Source organism: Sturnira hondurensis, unplaced genomic scaffold (assembly GCF_014824575.4).
Source record: "Sturnira hondurensis isolate 20B ecotype Veracruz unplaced genomic scaffold, ASM1482457v3 Scaffold0007406, whole genome shotgun sequence".
In the NCBI taxonomy this organism is placed as follows: domain Eukaryota; kingdom Metazoa; phylum Chordata; class Mammalia; order Chiroptera; family Phyllostomidae; genus Sturnira; species Sturnira hondurensis.
In genome coordinates, this window is record NW_028080037.1 from 16,379,059 (window position 1) to 16,401,794 (window position 22,736).

General features: G+C 36.6%; 1 protein-coding gene across 15 annotated transcripts in view; it reads left to right on the top strand.

Annotated features, from left to right (window-relative positions):
- Positions 1 to 22,736, top strand: part of MTMR3 (myotubularin related protein 3) — a 147,275-nt gene that overhangs the window by 20,698 nt on the left and 103,841 nt on the right. Inside the window, exon 1 of one of the 15 annotated variants that reach the window (XM_037052476.1) lies at positions 17,039 to 17,108. The exons of the other annotated variants lie outside the window; for them this stretch is intronic. The gene's annotated coding sequence lies outside the window, so the exon portion shown is untranslated. Of the gene's footprint in view, positions 1 to 17,038; positions 17,109 to 22,736 lie in introns of those variants that run through there. 15 annotated transcript variants of the gene reach the window in all.

Genomic DNA, 22,736 nt, shown 5'->3' on the forward strand with positions numbered 1-22,736 from the left:
GGCACATAAATAAGAAGCAACCAATGACTATATAAATAAGTGGAACAACAAATCAATGTTTTTCTCTCTCTTTCCTCGTAAAAATTTAATAAAAATGAAAAAAAATTAAAAAGCCATTCTATATTCTTCTACTGACAAACCTGAAATAAGCTCAGCATCTCAGGGTCTAAATTCATCTTGACCATTTGCTCTCATGCCAGTTATTAAAGTTTAGAAGACACCAAACTTTTTCCTACAAAGAGAATAATACCATACATGAATGCCTAACTTACTTTCTATACCCCGAAAGTATTATTACTGTCCATTATTTTATTCAGAGCTAGGAACTTTTCCCATTCTTGCTCTGTGGAATTCCTTTAATTGTATGACAAATACCGCTTCTCCCATTCCCAGCAGTGTTTTACTTTCTCAGAACTAAGACTTACAAAATTTTTTTTATTAGTGGGTTCCTCTAAAAAGGTACAGTAGAAAAGATTTTTCCCTTCAGAGATAATTGGATGGACCCATAGAATTCTTGGATATCTCATGCTTTCATTAACTTCAAAGTTCTTTAGTGCATTAACCTGATGCAGAAAAGATGACTTCTTCCTCAAGGACATAATACAAAGCTGTTAAATATACCTATTTGCATAAAATAAAATCTACCTAAACAAAATTATCAGAAGATTTTACAGGACATTTTTGGACACTTGCACATAGGAGAATCTTTTAATATGATACTATGTAAACCCCTTTCTCTTACAAAAGCATGTGAGTGGCTTTGATAAACACTTTGAGGTAGTCTTTTGAAATGCAGTGTTTTGGCCATTATTTCAACTCTACAGAAATATGGTTTCATGATAAACTCAACAAAAAGCACATTGGCGGCAGTCCAGAAGCTGACTCACCAAGAAGTAATGATAGACACTTTGAAGGGAATGGCCTATCCCAGGGTCCTATTTCAAAGCTTCATGCTGATTACATCAAGTGAAAGGCAGCCAAGAAATCAAGATGAGATCTTTCTGTACCTCCTGGGAATAATGGTTGAAAGGACTTCCATAGTAGTATGCAAGTAAGTTTTTTTTTCCTAACACTTTTGTAAAACTTGGGGATGGGAAACAAGGTGAGGATTTGAAATAGTGGTTACTTTTGTGAGGCTGTGGTGCTCTTTTCTTCTTGGGCCTGAACGAGAATAGTCTTGTGGTGACTAAGGGTTAACTCAAGAAGCTCAGTGCTGTATCAGTTTTCTAGAGCTCAGGGAATATACTTAGCTCAGTAGTAAGCATACGTATCAAGTTCATGTCAGACACTGTGCTACTGTTTCCTACTTGAACAAACCAGAGAAACTAAAGCAAGGCCAGAATCAGTTCAGTTTTGAGGAACAGACCCTTTGCCTACTTGCAGTGAACATTTTAGAGTAAAAATTGTATGAAGGTGGGCTTGCTTCAGGACTGTGAATTAAATAGTACTAATTGGGATTGATTTTGCATTAGAGTGATTGCAGTTCCATTTTTAAATTCAATTTCATAGCTTTACATTTTTCTAGGTGGCAGATGAATTTTTTGTAATCACTACCAGTGATCACTTGATATTGACTCTGTGGAAATAGTTTGCCTTATTCATGTTCTTGAAGGTTGTCTCAGAGACAAGAAAACACCTGAATAATCTGAAAATATTTTTATAGATAAAGCTAAGTGAATATGCCACACTGACAGATTGACCCATTTTTGATTATTGTAGTACTTTCTATTTTTCAGTAAAAATTATTTAATATGATGGTCCTTTCCTATTGAATATTGTGGAAGATTGGTTTTAGCTATTTTCTGTAGCTAAATCATGATGAATAAACTCTATTTTCAAGCATAATAATTAGGAGTGAAAAGTTAGTTTTTAAAGTGCTGTCATTTAATATAAGCTTTCTCCAGAAAGTGCCCCTGAAAAAGTTAAAAGTGAGTTTCTTCTTTACTTATGTTACTTTGTGATATTTTTGTATAACTTGAGAATATAGATATTTTCCTCCCCTAGTGATCTGGGCTGAGCCCAGTTTTATTGCACTGAGAGAAATAAATCTTAGTTTCTCTTAATTTGTGTCTCTCTTCTGCCTTTTTGAAAGAGTACTCTGAAATTGTCCTATTTGCTTTTGAATTGGCCTTATATATGCTAGTCCTGCTTTAATTTCTCACATGGTTTAAACTTGCATCTGTAAGTTATAAATTGCATCTATAAATTATTTATTAGCCAGTTTTAAGACTTGGGCAAGTTACCTTATCTCATTGTGCCTTAGTTTCCCCTTTTGTAAAATGGGATAATACCTTATAGGGTTGTTTTAAGATTCATTGACCAATAAAGTGGTCCTAGAAGAGTGCTCTGTGTGTCATAACAGCTTTATGTTGGCTGTCACAAATATTAAAAGCAAGGACCTTTATCCTCTACACTATTTGCAGATCTTCATTTTTTTAAGTTTTTCATAGGCTCTTAGAATCTAACAGAACTTTGTATTAAGGACTAGTAAACATTACTTTGTAATTAATTGTTTATCATAAATAACTATACATTTGCTACTCATTAAAAATGGGGTGTCATTTTACTCTCTGACTGAACTTGAAAGATAAGAAATTACTAGAACATGAGCCTTTTTCTCTGCCCTATAGGTGACCAGGTACTACTAAATATAGGTCATTGTTGAAATTGAATTCTTAGTATACATGCAGTTATGTTAACAAAAACAGCTTGCATGAGACTGGAAGTACTGAATGGATAAAAACTAGTTGGTAGCAAACTGTGTCAGTTAAACTGAATGATGGATCAGCAGACACTTTGGGGTTGCTGGGTTTTATTTGTAACACTCAATTGTTTTGAAATAATTATCACTGAAACAAAGTAATTTAAAACTTAGATATGCTAGGAAGTTTCAGATTCCTTTCCACTTAAAAAAAATGTCTTTTGAAGAGGAAGCTTTTTTTCCAGAGATATTTAGCTCCTTGAGTACTGCATGAGTCTTAGCCATTGCTGTTGTGATTTAAACTCACCAACAATAAGTTTCATGTTACACTTTAGTTTCAGATTTGTGCCATCACAGAGTAAAGTTTTAAAATGAGATTGCGTTGTTTTTTTGCTAAACTATCGTATATATAAGCCCATTAAATTGCCCTTTATCTCTTTTCCCCTGTGAAGGACTTTTCTGTAATTTTAGGTCAGTGGTTCAAGTGCCAGAGGTTAGATTCATCCTCCTTTCTTCCTTCCTGTATTTTTTTTTAAACATTGGGGACTTCCCAACACTTAATTTATAGTTCTAGTAAAAGAAATAAGGTATTCACTGGGTTTTGAGGTCTTTGCATTTAATTTACGGAATCAAAATAAATTACCTTACAGATAGTGGCAAGTCGTTTTTAGTTTATTCATCATGATTTCTCATTCTTAATTTTTTGGTGGCTTAAGGGTTATTAAACATATATACTAGGCCTGGCTAATTTTGTGTCTATCCCACTTGTACTGATTGGCATTTGACACAAAGGGCCAGTAGGCATTCCTCACTGGTTTTGCTTCACAGGAGCAAGCATTTACTTTTCTTCTGGGTTTGTGAAGCTGGACTGCCTCTTGCAGGAGGCAGGAGGTCTGTCTACAGTGGGAGAGAATGAGGCCAATGAGTACAGAGAAGCACAAGATAAAGAGATGTATCCGGTGGCATTGAGCCTTTGAGGCCCTCCTCTGTGAAGTTCATTCTTTGTTTCTGTGTACCACCTGAGTATCCTTCTGTGAGTCAGTCACTTCAGATTTTAAGTTAGCTTGGGTTTCTTCCACTTAAAATTGAGAATTCTGATATCTCTAAATACTATTATTTAATACGGTTTCTACACTGACTTTAAATATTTAAAGATAGTTTGAACTTTAATCTCAGGATAAGCATTTAATATACATAAGCATACAGTCAAAGTGATTTGCCAGGATGACCCAGCTGTAAAGAAATAACACAAACCCAAAATAGTTTGAGTCCACAGCCTCATTCTTTTTTAAAAAAATATATTTTATTGATTGTACCATACAGTTGTTCTATTCCCCCCCTCCGTTCCCCTCCACCTGCACACCCCTCCCCCACCATTCTCCCCCCCTTAGTTTATAACCACGTGTCTCAAGTTCTTTAGATTCTATATTTCCCCTACTATTCTTGCCCTCCCCCTATCTATTTTCTACCTACTGTCTATGCTATTTTCTGTACCTTCTCCCCCCTTCTCCTCCTCCCACTCCCCTGTTGCTAACCCTCCATGTGTTCTTCATTTCTATGGTTCCACTCCCGATCTAGCTGTCCTCTTGGTTTGCTTTTGTTTTAGGTGTGGTTGTTAATAACTGTGAGTTTGCTGTCCTTTCACTGTTCATATTTTTCATCTTCTTTTTCTTATATAAGTCCCTTTAGCATTTCATATAATAAGGGCTTGGTGATGATGAACTCCTTGAACTTGACCTTATCTGAGAAGCACTTTATCTGTCCTTCGATTCTAAATGAAAGCTTTGCTGGATAGAGCAATCTTGAATGTAGGTCTTTAGATTTCATGACTTGGAATACTTCTTTCCAGCCCCTTCTTCCCTGGAAGGTCTCTTGAGAAATCAGCTGACAGTCTGATGGGAATTCCTTTGTGGTGACTGTCCCCTTATCTCTTGCTGTTTCTAGGATTATCTCCTTCATTTTAATCTTGGCTAATGTAATTATGATGTGCCTTGGTGTGTTCCTTCTTGGGTCTAACTTCTTTGGGACTCTCTGAGCTTCCTGGATTTCCTGGAAGTCTATTTCCTTTGCCAGACTGGGGAAGTTCTCCTTTATTATTTGTTCAAATAAGTGTTCCACTCATGGCTGTTTCTTTCCCCCTTCTGGTACCCCTATAATCCGGATGTTGGAACGTTTAAAGATGTCCTGGAGGTTCCTAAGCCTCTCCTCATTTTTTTGAATTCTCATGTCTTCATTCTTTTCTGGTTGGATGTTTCATTCTTCCTTCTGGTCCATTCCATTGATTGGAGTCCCAGTTTCCTTTCCATCACTATTGGTTTCCTGTGCATCTCCCTTCATTTCAATTAGTTTAGCCTTCATATGTTCCTCTAATTTGTGACTATAATCAACCAGTTCTGTGAGCATCCTGATAAACAGTGCTTGAACTGTGCTTCTGAGAGGCTGGCAATCTCTTGGTCGCTTGGAGTTACTGGCTCTGGGACTTTGAGTTCTTCTTGCACCATCTTTTGGGCTGTTCGTGCCTGTTCCATAGCAGGATCGGAGCCCTAGGTGTTCACCAGAACAGGGCAACTCAGTTGCTGGGTTGTGATGCTGTATGTGGGGGTGGGGTCAAAGAGGAGCAATGGCGTCCTGTCTGCCGTCTCCCGCCGCCGCTGCCACCGTCACTGGGGCCCACGCATTTCGTCCCACTGCATGCAAGTGTGCCACCGCCATCAGCCCTCCACCACTGGGTTCGCCCCCTGGGGCCTGCGTTGTCCATCTCACTGTGTGCGAATGTGCGACTGCGGTCAGTCTGCCCCGCACCCTGACTGCACACCTAGGTCTGGGGATCTTTCCTGTCTGACCCTGCTCTGCTGCTGGCTCCGCCCCTCTTACCGTCCCAGTTGAACAGTTCATTGTTGTCGGACTTCCCTATAATTCAATTTTCTGTTCTTTGGCTGTGTCTTTGTTCTCCAAACCTTTGTTGTATTCAAACTTGGTTGTGGGAGAAGGCACAGTGTTTCCACCTGTGCCTCCATCTTGGCGGAAGTCTCCACAGCCTTGTTCTTACTCACTAAAATATTGATATTATTTTTTCTCTGGATAATAAGAATATAAGCATTTTGAAATTCAGTCTTTGTGGTTTCCATATTGTCTAAAATTTCTGCTGTCCACATACTATTTTATAATAAAAATTGTGTAATAATTCAAATTTGAAGGACTTTAAAATATCAAATGTCTAATAATTGTGCATCACCCCCGAAAATATTAAAACCTATGCAAATAAAAATGTATATAAGTGAACTTAGTTCATATATAATTTATCTTTAGAATCAGTAGAATGAAAATAGACATATTTTCCACTTTTAATGGTCTTTGCTTAAAGGAAAGTATTCATGATGGGTATAGAATGGGTCAGTATTTTCTAGCTGTTTCTACCTATACAGGGTAGAAGTTTCCTTTAAAGAGATTATCACCACAAATCAGTACAAGAGCAGAGATATAGTCATATAGTTATAATTTCACTGATGATTAGGCATAAATATCCTCTTTGTTGTTTTCTCACAAAGAAAGTATGGTAACTTTATAAAAGAATCAGGAAGAGGGAGGAGGAAAACCGAGTAAAAGTAGAACAGAGAAGGGGAAGTAAAGAGGTGAGATACATATGCTAAGCATTAGTGAACTATTAGCAATGGTTGTAGGTTCCATGCATTGCCTGCCTCTGGATGAGATGCTGGGCTCCTGCAAGATGAGTTCGTGATAGAGATGAAGAAAAGTCTTCATTTGTTTTCCTTAGGCTGAAGTTAAGTTTGATGTGGTAAATAAGGCATTAAGAACAGCTTTCTTGTGTTGCTTAAGTTGTTGGCATTATGTTGTCTTGCAAAATCTGGTGCTTTTATTACCTGACCCCAGTTGCCTGAGTGTAACACATTAGGTGAGAATGAAGGGTGAGTACTCACAAAACTTTCAGAGTTATTGTTTTGGAAACCTTTCATTAATGAGATTAATGTGTAGGTGCTGCAGTGAACATGAAGAACTTAAAATATTCCAGTCCCAAAATAAACTCAACCATTGGCAAGAATGTGGTAAGCCAAGTATTTGAGATGCGTGTGCTATGCTGTCCAACTTTTAGCCTAATCTGTTTTAACTGGCTTGTCCTATGTAAGTTGAAACTTCCATTAAGGCTTCACTATGGGTTAAATGCAGTTCATGGAGCTTCATTAAAAGGGTCTTAGTTATACAGATTCTCCTGGTAACCTAAAACATACATTCAGAGTTTCAATTTATAGTAAAATGGTCTGTATCCCAAAACATGGTTACTAATGGTTTGACTCTGGGCAAGTCATTAACTTCTTAGCACACTACTCTAAGACTTAGGAAAAATAATTTGCCTTATAGAGAGCATGTGTATGCTTCTGACCTTTTTGCTACCAAATGGGGAAAAAATCAGCTTGAGGTTATAATTTACACAAAATAAAATTCACCCATTTTAAACTATAAAGTTTGAGTTTTTGTAAATGTATAAAGTCATATAACTACCCTGTATTTCATCACCTCAGAAAGTTCCCTCGTGCCCCTTTGTGATCACTTTCTTTCCTCTACCCCTGCCTCTGGTGGATACTGATCATTGCAACTATTGTGCATTTTTTGTAGAACGTTATATAAACAGAATCATATAATATGTACTATTTTGTTTCTGCCCTCTTTCATTTAGTATAATGCTTTGAGATTTATCCCTGTTAAAACTAGCGGTAGATTGTTCTATTTAATTGCTAGTATTTTATTGTGTGAGTATTCCACAATACCTTTATTCACTAGTTGATGGATATTTGGGTTTCTAGTTTTTGGCTGTTATGAATAAAGCTTCTATGAGCGTATGCAAACAGGTCTTTGTATGGGCATGTGTTTTCATCATTTCTCTTGGTTAAATACCTAGGAGTGGAAATTGCAGGTTTGCATAGTAAATGCATGCTTGCAACTTTATGAAAAAGTGGCTGTACCAGCTTACATTCCCATCAGCAGTGGATGAGAATTCCAGGAACTCTGTACACTTGTTAACCCTTGGTATTGTCAGTCTTTATTAATTTTAGCCATTCTTATGGGTGTGTGGTATCAGTGTAATTTTATTATGTGATTTTCAGGTGATTAATGATGATCGTCTTTTCATGTGCTTATTTGCCATTCATTTACCTTTTATTTTCTAAAGATCTTATTTATTTACTTTTAGAGACAGAGGAAACGAGGGGAAAGAGAGGGAGAGAAAAAAATGTGTGAGAGATAAATTGATCAGTTGCCTCTCACACACTCCCAACTGAGGGACCTGGTTCACAACCCAGGCATGTGCCCTGGTTGAAAATTGAACCAGTTACCTTTGAGTTCGCAGGCCAGTGCTCAGTCCACTGAGCCACACCAGCCAGGGATCATTGATCTCTTTTGGTAAGGTACTATCCTTTCACATTTTTTGCCTATTTGAAAATAAGGGTTTTTTTGTTTGTCATTAAGTTGCATTAATTTTTTATATGTATTCTGGATATGAGTCCTTTAATCACAGGTTTTATAAATCATATATTTTACAAATATGTTTTAGTAGTTTGTGATTTGCCTTTTCATTTTCTTAACAGTATCTTTCAGAGACTGAAAAATCGAATCTTTACGAAGTTGAAGTTACTTATTTTTTTATAGTTAATACTCTATATACTATATAAAGAGTCTTAAGGTTGCTAATAGTTTCTTAAATTTTCTTCTGGAAGTTTTATGGTTTTATATTTTATATGTAGGCCTGTGAAATACTTAAGTCTGTTTAATGAATGAGGTAGGGGTTGAGGTTTATCTTTTAGTGTACAGATACCTAAATTTTCTTGTAAGCATAGCTTTAACTGCATCCCACATTATATATATATATACTACCATTAAGTATAAAATATTTTCTAATTTCTCTTGTAATGTACTTTTTGGCTATGGATTATTTAGAAACATGTTCAGCTAACAAATATTTGGGGTTGTTTTAGATAGCTTATTGTTACTGATTTCTAGTTTAATATTGTGATCAGAGAACATACTTTGTAGCATTTCAGTTTTTTGACTTTGAGATTTCTTTTGCAGTGAAGCATATTGTGGTGTATACTTTATGTTTCTTTGAAAAGAATGTGTATTCTGCAGGTAGATTATCAATTACTGGTTGATAAAATTATTAAAATATTTTATATAATTACATATTTTATGTGTATTCTTATATATTGTTACATATTTTCCTTTTGGTTACTGGAAGAAGATTGCTAAATCCCTACACTTGTGGATTTAATTCTGTCAGTTTTTGCTTCATATATTTTGAAGTTCTGATTTTAGAGTTGTTGTGACTCAGTAAATTTACCCTTTTATCATAATGATTTGTCCCACCTATGCTTGGTAATATTTGCTGTGCCCAAACCTACTTTGTCTAACATGAATATGGCTTTTATAGATTTTTATGACTGTCCTTTTTTGTATCTTTTTCCCATCCTCTTGCTTTCAGCCTATCTGTATCTTTATATTTACAGTGTGTTTCATGTAGTTACCATATACTAGGTCTTGCTTTTTAAAATTAGTCTGGCCCTAAACCCTCAAAAGGTTGCCAGTTCAATTCCTGGTCAGGGCATACACTTAGGTTGTGGGCCATCCCCAGTTGGGGGTGTGTGCGAGGCAACTGATTGATGTTTCCTTCCCTCTATTCTTCCCTTCCTTCCCTTCCTGCTATAAACATAAATCAATCAATCAATCAATTAATTAAAAAATTAGCTTGACAATCTCTGCCTTTTAATTGGTGCGTTTGAAAAGGTCCATTAATATTTATTAACAAGTATTGATATAGTTAAATTTAAGTGTACCAACTTGCTATTTGGTTTCTATTGTGCAGAATGCACTCAGAAATCCGGAATTGAAAGATTTTATTTATATATATTTAGAGAGACAGAAAAGGAGGGAGAAAGAAGAGAGAAACATTAATGTAAGAGAGGAGCATTGGTAGGCTGTCTCTTGTACACAGCTCGACCTGGGACCAGACCTGCAACCCAAAGAGGTGCCCTGACCAGGTATCGAACTGGTAACCTTTTGCTTTTCCAGATGACCCACAACCAACTGAGCTATACTTGTCAGCGCGTAAAGGCATTTGATAGTCAACAGATACAGAAAGAAGCCTTCTTGGAGCTTCCCTTATTTCTTTAAGGGCAGAAACTTTTGGGAATAAGGCTATGAAGAACCCAGGAAAATTTTATGGCAATGAAGGAAAAAAGCGGTAACACTTACATCTGTGTAAACAAGTATTACAGACTTTATCTCCTGTTTACTCCCTTAGAAACCCACTTGTTCACATAGAAGTCATTTCACCTTCTCTAATACTAAATTAGGTTTATAAGCTCTATCTTTAGCTGTTTAGAGAGCCACTACTTTTGTGCAGCCATATGTGCATGAACATCCCCTTACCCAGCCTGCGCCCCACGTTAATCCATTAGTTTCAGTTTAATTCTCAGGCCTCCAATATTGAACCTAAGAGAGTAGAGAAAAAGTTTGTCCTTCCCAAAGCTATTTATTCCATCTGTTATTTCTTTCTTTTTCTACCCTTTTTTGGATTAAGTATTTATAATATTTAATCTCCTATATTAGCATTAACTGTACTTACTTGTTTTGTTTTCTAGCTGCACTATGGTTTACAGTAAGCATTTAACTCATCACAGCCTGCCTTCAAATAATATTATACCACTTGATGTATACCTCCATTTCCCCGTCCTCTTGTCCTTTGTGCTGTTGTCATACTTCAAAAAATATTTTATTTATTCATTTTTAGAGAGAAGGGATGAAAAGGAGAAAGGGAGAAAAACATCAATGTGTGGTTGGCTCTCAAGCACTCCCCATTGGGGGACCTGGCCCACAACCCAGGCATGTGCTTTGATTGGGAATCGAACTGGCGACCTTCTGGTTTGTAGCCCACGCTCAATTCACTGAGCCACACCAACCAGAGCTGTCATACTTTTTATATAAGTTGTAAAACACATAATTCATTTTTGCTATATTTGCTTTAAACAGTCAATTTATCTTTTAAAGAGGAAAAGGTATTTTGTATTTACCCAAATGTTTTCCAGGTTTGTTTTTATTTAAAGTTTTGTTAAGGTGGGTCTAGAGAGGAACCTTTGCCCTAGGGCTAGTTTAGCTCTTCTTATAAGGTCTCAGCTGAATGCTCTGAGTGTTCCTGCGTCAGCTCTGGTGGCTATTATGTTTATAGTTCCCGAATAGTTGCTCCTTACCCAATGCTGCTGCTTTGACCATCCTTACAGAATCTCACTATATGCATGTACATACAGCTTAGTTTAGTAAAGACATAAAGATGCCTCAGAAATTACTGCTGCTTCAGCCTTTGGAAGTCACATTTGCATTTCTGATTGGGTTTCTACTCTATTTGGGTTCCTCTTTTTTGGCTTGGGTGTGGAAAGTGCTTTGAAGCAGTCTAGAGACCTACAGCATGGTCTCAGGTAATGTTTCCCTTCTCACGGATTGCAGTCTGTGCTGTCTGTTGTCTAGCATCCAAGAACTGTTGTTTCATATATTTTGTCCAGTGTTCTAGTTGGTTATAGTGGGAGGGTTACTCCTAAACCAGTTACTCCATTGTGTTTGGACAAATTTTTTAGAAATGCAAGATTTTGTATGATAAAAGCTATTATAAATTGAATAAGTTAACGTATTGCATTTTGCAGGCCGCCTTTTGCAGCAGCTATCCTGAATTAGCCAATTTCCATGTCCTAATTATGTATTACAGGATTTTATGTAAATTAAGAAGCAATTAGACTTTATAATAGGATTGTAAACAATACCTTGGATCTACTACTTTACCAGTTGCTCACTAATGCTTACAATTGTTAGCTGGAACTGTTTCACTGGACACTGTAACCACAATACTTTGAGCTTTAAGATATAATGTCACTAATTAATTATGGATTATTCTGTTCTTGTTCTATAATATCCTGACACCTTTAGTAAAGGGTTTTGTATTGGCTTCCACCAGCTGGTATTCATTAGAATATGGAAATAATTAAAACAATAGGACTAGTCTCTTAAAGTCTCTTAAAATTTTAACAGTAGAAGATGAGAGGTGATACTTAGTGACTTATTTTTTCATATGAAGGAGGCATTAAATTTTCATATTTACTGCCTAAATAAAAAAATTGTGTGGCCAAAGGTATCTCTTACATTTGGATCATTGTTTAGGACTAAAGATTTCAATTTTGTTTTCTTTTCTACTCCTTACCCAAGAGAAAACCTTGCATATAAGATTTTAAAAATTGCACTTGGATTTGCAATAAGAGTTGAAACACCTACCTATGAGACTTTATAATCATAGCATATAATTTTTCATTTAATTTTCACCTACTAAATTGGACCGTCTTTTTTCACTGGGACTTTTATTTCACTGGAATAAGTCTTGCAGTGATGCCAAATTTGGCATCACTTAAGAAATAGTGCTAGCATTTAAATATTGACAAAAGATGTTAAATGATTTCCCTTTATTTTATTGTCTTCATTACTACTAAGTAAATGATATAAGATTATAAAAATGTTAGGTACTTATTTAATACCTGTTTCTTGCTTTTCTTTTATAGCTTTTATGTCTTGGTAAAAAGTCACTTTATGGGTGAATTGGTATACTTTGTCCATGACATACTATTTCTTTTATCCAGAGAAAGTCCAGACATTGTTAATAGAATGAGAATGGTTTGTGCAACATCGATATAAACTGGCAGACAAGGAGAGTGGAGTGGAATGCACATGCATGAACAATGAGAACTTCACTATACTAGTTAGTGGGGGCAGTAGACGCCATTGAGTGAGGATGTGTACTGTGTGTTCATCACATTCAAAATGACTGAGTGAGTAGAGCAATGAACCTGCATCAAATTTTGTGTTAGGCTTGAACATTCCTCTGTAGAACTGTTGGGATGATGGAGAAGACTGCAGCTATGGGCAATTGGTGATTGGCAGCTTCATCACAATGACACACCCACTCATGCATATCGTCCTATGCAGAGTTTTTTGGCTAAACTTCATTCAGGTGACTTAGCCCCCCTATAACCCATATTTGGCACCCTGTGACTTCTGGCTTTTTCAAAACTAAAATTGTCTTTGAAAGGGGAGAGATTTCAGACTGTTAATGAGTTGCAGGAAAATAGGACAGGGCAGCTGATGGTGATTGGGAGAACTGTTTGAGGTCCCAAGGTGCCTACTTTGAAGAGAACTGAGGTGTCATTGTCCTATGTGTAATGTGTCTTGAATCTTCTTCAGTAAATATCTCTATTTTTCATATTACATGGTTGGATACCCTCTGGACAGACATTGTATATGGATAAGTAGTATGAAGATTTTATGAGTAAAGAATATTTGCTAAAAGATTAAATAGGAATTGAATAACTTACAGAAAAGTTGAACCTTATTTATCTTGAAATTGTAAAATACTTTTTCCCATTTGAAATCATCCAATATTTTAATGCTGCTAATGCAGAAAGTTTGTATTTCAGTTAGAAAAGATCAGTAATTGCTGCTGTTACCTGGCATAAGATTTATCTGGAAGGGAAGTGTTGGGAGCATGGTATATACTTGTGCTGTTCGGAACTTTATATATAAATATTTCGTTCTTACACTAATATCACAGTGTATGTCAGAGTAAGGTTTTACTTCTTCATGTACTGAAAAATAAGTCCATAATGTTAAGCAAGCATCTCTGAGTTGGTCATATAATTTAAAATAACTTCTACATGTTCTAATTAACTTTGAACTTTAAGCAGGTTGGAGCTCTCTGAAGCATTTCCTCTGCCTTGAGACATCTTCTTTCAATATCTTTGCTTGTTTCTTTGATAGAATTTGCTTAGGCTTATTAATACAATAAATATTTTACTAAATGCTGCATATTTATTAGGCGTTATTATGCTCTGGGCCCTATGGATAGAGTGATAAACAAGATTATATGGTCTCTAACCTTATTCAAGACACATTACAGCCTATAAAGGAAAAGGAATAGACATAGGAGTTGGGGAATTACTTATATGTAAGTTTTTATTTTTATTTTTTAAAGATTTTATTTATTTTTAGACAGAGGAGCAGGGAGGGAGACAGTGTGAGAGACAATGTGTGGTTGCCTTTCATGCACCCCCAACTGGGGACCTGTCCTGCAACGCAGGCATGTGCCCTGATTGGGAATTGAACCGGTGACCCATTGGTTTGCAAGCTGGCACTCAATCCACTGAGCCACACAGGCCGGGGTGTATGTAAGTTTTTTTAGTTTTTTTGACTCAAGTGAGTAAAATGTTAGAGGGTTAAGATAGCCTTCTGCTTTCTTTTGGTACACTGGAGGTTTTACCAGAATCTGTCTGAAAATTCTCGGTCATCTATTAATTAATTAATTAATTAATTTTTAAAAGATTTTATTTATTTATCTTTAGAGGGGAAGGGAAGGAGAGAAGGAGAGAAATATCAATGTATGGTTGCTTCTTGTGCGTCCCCTGCTGGGAACTGGCCTGCAACCCGGGTATGTGTCCTGTCTGGGAACCGAACCACGATCGTGTGGTTCACAGGCCTGTGCTCAATCTACTGAGCTACACCAGCCAGGGCTAGTCATCTGTTAATTTAAAATAAATATATCATTTGTTAAGGGTAAAGGGAATTTTAAACAAAAAAAAATTTGTTTTTTGTGGATCATAACAAGTAGAGGTACACAATATTATTTGTCTTTAAGAGTGTAAAGAAAGGGTTGTTTGTGTGGCTAATTGAATTGTCTTCTTTCCTCTCCATGAGAGACATTTTAGTATCAGGCTAAAGTCCACAATTAAAGCTCTTAATGTTTTGGGGGAAAATATCATATGACTGACTACATAGTTTTGCTAGCAGTCACTGGATCATTGTTTCCTCATTTTATCCTTCCTGTCCTCTTTTTTTCTGGGGGTGGGGGATAGTTTTCTCTAGGCCCCACCTCTTCTTAATTCTTCAGCAGGACACTATTTTATTCCTCTTTTTTTCAAAAAAAGATTTTATTTATTTGTTTATTTTTAGAGAGAGTGGAAGGGAAGGAGAAAGAGAAGGAGAGAAACAGCCATGTGTGAGAGAAACATGGATCAGTTGCACCTCAAATGAGCCCCGACTGGGGACAGAACCTGCAAGCCAGAGATGTGCCCTGACTGGAAATCGTACCTGTGACCTTTTGCTTTGTGGGACAACCCCCAACCAGCTGAGCTACACCAGTTAGGGCACATTTATATTCTTATGCCCAAAATGTGCATACTTAAAAGTAATTGACATGTCTGTCTTGCCATGGATTTCTCACTAACACACTTGGTGAAGTGGTTTAGAGTGTCCAATTTTATATACATTGCAAACAAAAGCCAGCCATGAAGAGAAAAAAGGAAAGTTTTTTTATCAAGGGGTTAACAAAATTATTGTGGTCAAACAATGATAATATGCCCAATAAGACATTTGGCTCTTGAAATTTAGTAAGTATTTCTGGACTATTAATTATATTTACCTTTAGGCATTTTTCTAGTCTTGGTTTTAATCTGTAGGAAATATTTTTCTAGATTAAACTCAACCCAGTATAATTATGTTATGAGGTACTTCAGATATTTAATTTTATTTAGGATACTGGTTGATGACTTTGTATGTGTACTTTATTTTACTTGTGCTTTTCTTACTCTTTTAAGTTTTAAGTAATTTGCTTCAAAATTTTTAATCAGATAATTCAGTAACTCATGTATTATTCTTTATTAGCCAAAACAAATTACTAGATCACGGCATATCATTCGAAGTGACTCATTTCTGCTAATTAAACCATCTATGATAGTCTAGAGAAAAGAACATTTTGTTGAAGTTTTATTATATAAAAGTAAGCCTATTGGGAAATTGATGTCTAAGATTAAGACTTTAGCAATAAACAAGGTACTTAAGCTGAAGTCTGGATATGGGACTTTACCAAGGAGTATCTTGTTAAATTTGTGTGTGTGCTCAGTTTTGGTGTCTACTGGTATTTAGAATACATATTTGAATGTTGTGTTTTAATTGTTAGCATATTTGTGTCTTGCATCTACATAACGAGAGAAATGATTGATATTTAAACTTTTTGAATGGGAGGAAAAGAGTCTTAGAGACAAAGGAAATCATGTCAAGACCAGTGTTTACACCTAATAGAGATAAAGCTTTTTTAAAAAAATCATATTGTAATGTAAATGATTTTCTAGAGTAGAAATTGATTAAGTTTTGATATAAAGCATAGATATAAATCACATTTGGCCTAAAGTATTGATTCTGACCAAATGCCAAAGATAAACCTTGTGAATTTTGCTTCTAATTTATTTATTTATTCATGTTTGCTTTGTTGGTATTCTTGTTTGAAGATATATGACTTTTAATTTTTTCAGGTTTTACTAAATAATGCTTTAAAATGTATATATTTATTTATTTGTTTATTGATTGATTTATAGAGAGAGGGGAAAGGAGGGAGAAAGAGAGGGAGAGAAACATCACTGTGTAGTTGCCACTCATGGCGCCCCCACCTGGGGACCTGGCCTGCAACCCAGACAGGTACCATGACTGGGAATCAGACCAGTGACCCTTTTCACAGGCTGGCACTTAATCCACTGAGCTACACTAATCAGGTCTAAATATTGCTTATTTTAAAGATTTAAAAATTACCAATTTATGTCAGCTATAACAAAAACTACAGCATTTTGGGGTGGGTGTGTGTCTTGTAATGCTCCAGTGTTTTAATGAACATTCTCTGTTAATTTTTTTTAGGAAATTTTTCTTTGGGCACTTAGGATTTTTAATTTTATTTTTAAATGCATTGTATTTTCTGAAATTCTTCTTTTACTTTATGTATGCACACACACATAAAATTTCATTATGGTAACATATATATAACCTGAAATTTACCATTTTAAGCGGATAGTTCTGTGGCACTAAATACACATAGTTGTGCAGCTGTTGCCACCCTCCATCTCCAGAACTTTTTCACCTTCCCCAACTGAAACTCTGATCCATTAAACACTAATTTGCCATTCAATCCTCTCCCTAGTTCCTAGCAACCACCATTCTACTTTCTGTCTCTGAATTTGACTATTCTAAGTACCTCATGTAAGTGGACTTATATGATACATGTTCTTTTGTGACTGGCCTATTTCTTTAAGCACAGTGCCATTGGTCTACCTGTGTTGTAGCATGTGTGAGAAGTTCCTTCCTTGTCAGGCTGGGTAATACTTTATTATATGTATGTATACCACATTTTACTTATCCATTCATCCCTTGACAGACACTTGGGATGCTTCCACCTTTTGGCTGTTTGTGAATAGAATAATGCTGTTGCATTATTCACAAACAATAATGGATGCACACATACCTTTTCAAGTCGCTGCATTCAGTTTTGGTGTGTATAGACCCAGAAGTGGAATTGCGGGATTATATAGTAATTTTATGTTTAATTTTTTTAGGACTTGCCATACTGTTTTTTACAGTGGCTATAGTGGCTTCTACAGGAGCTCTATTTTACATTCCCACTGGCTTTTTTTCACACCTAGACAATCCTTTATTCTTTTCTTTCTTTTGTTTTGTTTTTAAACAATGGTCATTTTAATAGGTGTGAAATAGTATCTCATTGTGGATTTCATTTTCGTTACCCTAATGACTAATGATGTTGAGTATCTTTTCATGTGCTTATTTGGAGAAATGTCTGTTCAGATCCATTGCCCATTTAAAAAAAATACTGATTTTAGAGAGGAAAAGAGAGAGAGAGAGAGAGAAAGAGACATACATTTGTTATTCCACTTAGTAATGTATTCATTGGTTGATTCTTGTAAGTTTCCTGACCGAGGATTGAACCTGCAACCTTGGCATATTGGGAAGATGCTCTAACCCACCTAACTACCTGCCTAGGGCCAAGTGCTCATTTATTAATTTATTATTTTTAAGTTAACTATTGTAGTGTTTTTAAAATACATTCTGAATTACAAGTCACTTATCAAATATATAGTTTGCAAAAATTTTCTCAGATTATCTTTTCACTTTCTTGATGGTTTCATTTGAAACACAGATATGCTTTATTTTGTTGAAATTGCATTTATCTGCTTTTTCTTTGATGACTTACGATTTTGTTTTTTTATATATATATTTTTAAAATTTATTTTTAGAGAGAGGTCTGACAGGCAGGGAGAAAGAGAGGACGAGAAACATCGATCAGTTGCTTCTCTTAGGAATGCCCAGAACCCCTTCCAGGACCAAACCTACAATCCTGATAGGTATGCTGACCAGTGATGGAACCAGCAACCTTTAGCTTTGTGAGATGACGTCCACCCAACTGAGCCACATCAGTCAGAGTTGTTTTAATTTTCTATCTAAGAAGTCATTGAATACTGCAAAGTAATGAAGGCATACTCCTAAGTTTTTTTGTAAAAGTTTTATAGTTTTAGCTCTTATATTTAGCCTTGATCCATTTTGAGTTCATTTTTTACATATGGTGTGAGTTAGAGTTCCAACTTGGACCCTTTGTGTGTAGATATTTAGTTGTTTAGCCTCCATTTGTTGAAAAAAACTTTTCTTTCCCCATTGACTTGTCTTGGTACCCTTTTCAAAAATCAGCTGATCATATTACATCAGGGTTTATTTGTGGACTCCTACTCCATTAATCTGTATGTTTATCCTTTTGTTAGTACCACATTGTCTTGATTACTAAAGCTTTTCTGTAAGTCTTGAAATTGAGAGTGTAAGTTCTTTAACTCCCCCCCCCCCCCAGGTTATTCTGAGTTCCTTGCATTTCCTTTTGAGTGTTACGATCAGCTTGTTAATGTACACAAAAAAATCAACTGATATTTTTATAGGGATTGTATTTAGTCTGCAGATCAGTGTGTGGGTAGTATTACTATCTTAACAAATGAAATCTTCTGATCCATGAATGTGGGATGTCTTTCCATTTGCCTTAGGTCTTCTTTAATGTCCTCACTTAAATAATGCCCTTAAATAATACAAGGTCTGACTGGAAGGTATATAGCCATGTAATACAAAAAATAGAGACATTTATTGAAGAAGATACAAGTTAAAAGAAGCACTGTACCTAGGACAATGATGCCTCAGTCTCCTTTAAAGTAGGCACCTTTGAGACCTCACACAGTTATCCAAATCACCATCAGCTACCCTCTAATATTTTCCTAAATCTCATCGATGGTTTGAAATCTCTTCCCTTTCAAAGGTGATTTTGATTTTGGGAAAAGCCAGAAGTTCCAAGGTGTCAAACTGGGTTGTAGGGGTGTTGAGTCACCTGGGTGATTTGATGTTTCACAAAAAAATTCTGCATAAGATGTGATATACAGTGGGCATGTTATCATGATGAAGCTGCAAGTTACCCATTCCCCATAGCTATGGCCTTCTCAATCATCCCAACAGTTTCCGCAGAGGAATGTTCAAGCTTAATGCAAAATTTGACACAGATTCATTGCTCTCCTTACTCAGTCATTTTGAATAGATGGCCACATAGTACACATCTCACTCAACAGTGTCTACTGCTCCCACTGACTAGTACAGTGAAATTGTCACTGTTGTGCACACAATGTGCATTCCAGTCCACTCTCCTTGGCTGCTAGTTTCATCAGTGTTGCACAAACCATTCTCGTTCTATTAACAATGTCTGGACTTTCTCTGGACAGTCCTCGTATATGTGGTTAATTTTTTAATTGAATTTATTGAGCTTACATTGGTCAGTAAAATTATGTAGGTTTCATGTGTACAGTTCTACAGTATATCATCTGTGCATGGCATTGTGTGATCACCATCCAAAGTCTAAGTCTCCTTCCATCACCATTTGTCCCCTTTCACCTGCCCCCCCGCCCCCCCCACTCCCTGACTGGGAATCAAACCAGCAAACTTTTGCTTTGTGGGACAACGCCCAACCCCCTGAGCCACACCAGTCAGGGCCATAGTTATAGTTTTAATATTCTGCCAAAATGCTCTTCAAAGTAGATGTAACAATTTTACTTATACCAAAAGTATACGCGCAAGTAGTTATTTTCCAAACTCATTCCACTATTTGAAATTAAACAGTATCTTGCTTTCTTCGGTCTTAAGTATGGAAAATTGTTACTGTTTCAATTTGTATTTTCCTGACTATTTACGAGGTTTAGCATATTTTTATATATGTCTTGAACATTTGCATTTCTTATGTTGTTTCCCAATACCATTTTCCTTTGTTTCCTCTCATGGATTATAAGAGATTATATATGCTCAGTGCCCTTTAGATTATCGTAAGATAGCTTTAGGAAAGTGTAGGTTTGTTACTGTTTTAGGCTTATAATTTTTAAAAGTATCTCTGATACTTAAAAGGAAGGCTCATGTTTTGACTGAAATGCTTATAGCATTGAACAAGAGGTTAAGGAGTGGGAGTGCTGTGTGGAGAGTAGGACCAAGTCGATTTGGAAGGCACCTGGGTTGGTTCCTGTACGAATAGCCTTTTAATCTTTCAATTAAATCAATTTCAGTAATTTGTTTCCTTAGTATTTGATTTTCCAGTCATTAATAAAAGGCTAAATTGTGTGTATATTTTTTCAGTCAACTTTAAGATATAACAGAATTAACCTAGTGTAATTTGACGACTGCATACACTTATAAAATCACTACTCCCTTCCCTAGCTCCAGCACACCAGTAATCTGATGTCTCTGTCACTATAGATTAGTTTTTGCCTACTACAGAATTTAATAAAAATAATTATACACAGATCTTTTATGTCGATTTCTGAGTTTATGATTATATTTAGTTTGTTATTAAGAAAGTGAACTTTAAAAATTACTAACTTTTACGACTTCTGGCCAAGATGGAGGCATAGGTAGAAACACTATACCTCCTCACACAACCAAATTTAAGGACAACAAAGATTTAGAAACAAAACCACAACCAAACAGAAAAGTGAACTGTGCCAAAGTCCAACAAGGAACCATTCATCCAGACCAGTAAGAGGGGTGGGGTCGGTGGCAGGCGTAGAGCATCCCGGCAGGAGGAGGTGGTGATTAGTGACCCAGGCTGACTGAGGATGAAAACCCATTAAGGTTCACAAGGCAGCTGGCTGACTACGGACACACATTTGCGCACAGAGAAACCAGGCAGGTTTAAAAATGGTCAGTGAAACAGACTACGCAACCCAGGGCCCCAGTAATGGGAAATAAAGCCTAAAAGCACCAATTGGAAAAACTTTCCAGGGCTGAGGTGCCAGGAGAGGCTCCTAGCCTCACAGGAGAGTTCGCTGGGGAGACCCACAGGGTCCTAGAACGAACACAAGCCCACCCACTCAGAACCAACACCAGAAGGGCCCAATTTGCTTGTGGGAATCAGCAGAAGGGACTGAAATCTGAGAGAGAGAGGAACAAACACCATAGCTCCCTCTCTGACCCTGCCCCCAGTCACAACCCAGCGACTGGGCTGATCACCCTGGTGAACACCTAAGGCTCTGCCCCTCAAACATAACAGGTGCGAACAGACCAAACATTATGACTCAAGAACAGCTCAAAGCCCCAGAGCCTACATGTCTAAGTGACCAAGAAATAGCCAGCCTTTCAGATGCACAGTTCAAAATACTGGTGATCAGGATGCTCACTGGTTGATTTTAGTCTCAGATGAAAAGATGAAGGCTACACTAAGTGAAATGAAGCAAATGCATAGTGATGGAAAAAAATCTGGGACTAAAATCAGTGGAGTGGACCAGAAGGAAGAAAGAAATGACCAAATAGAAAAGAATGAAGAAAGAAGAATTCAAAAAAAAAATGAGAGGCTTAGGAACCTCCAGGACATCTTTAAACATTCCAACATCTGAATTATAGGGATACCAGAAGGGGAAGAGGAACAGCAACAAGTGGAAAACTTATTTGAACAAATAATAGAGGAGAACTTCCCCAGTCTGGCAAAGGAAATACACTTCCAGGAAGTCCAGGAAGCTCAGAGTCCCAAAGAAGTTGGACCCAAGGAGGAACACACCAAGGCACATCATCATTACATTAGCCAAGACTAAAATGAAGGAGAGAATCCTAGAAGCAGCACGGGATAAGGGGATAGTCACCTACAAAGGAGTACCCATCAGACTGTCATCTGATTTCTCAAAAGAGACCTTCCAGGCAGGAAGGGGCTGGAAAGAAGTATTCCAAGTCATGAAAAGCAAGGACCTACATCCAAGATTGCTCTATCCAGCAAAGCTTTCATTTAGGATGGAAGGGCAGATAAAGTGCTTCTCAGATAAAGTCAAGTTCAAGGAGTTCATCATCACCAAGCCCTTATTATATGAAATGTTACAGGGACTTACCTAAGAAAAAGAAGATGAAAAATATGAACAGTGAAAGGACAGCAGACTCACAGTAATTGACAACCACACCTAAAACAAAAGCAAACCAAGAGGACAGCTAGATCAGGAGTGGAACCGTAGAAATGGAGATCACAAGGAGGGTTAACAACAAGGGAGTGGGAGAAGGAGAAGTGGGGAGAAGGTACAGAAAATAAGTAGCATAGACAGTAGGTATAAAATAGATAGGGGGAGAGAATAATATGGGGAATGTAGAAGCTAAAGAACTTGTGACACATGGATATGAACTAAAGGGAGGAATTGGGGGAGGGGTGTGCAGGGTGGAGGGGAATGAAGTGGGCGGAAATGGGACAACTGTAATGGCATAATCAATAAAATATATTTTAAAATAATTAACTTTTAAATATCGTTGGCTAAGAAAATTTTTGAATTTATTTAGAGTTGAGAGTGCTTTCTGAATGGTAACTTGGCAATTTTACTGTTTAATTAGAAAAAATTTTTGTTTTAAATTCTGCAGTGGAAATACTGACACAACAAGGTTAATAGTACTTGTAGCTCTGAAATGAGATATAGCCTGTGGAAGGAAGATAGCAGCTGATCTACCCCTATCTATTTCCATACTTGCTTCTTAAATGTTACTTTCATTGTACTGTTTACCTTTACGTACATTGATTTTGGTTTATATTGTCTTGTACATGTAGACATTGTTTTGAATAAAAGACAAT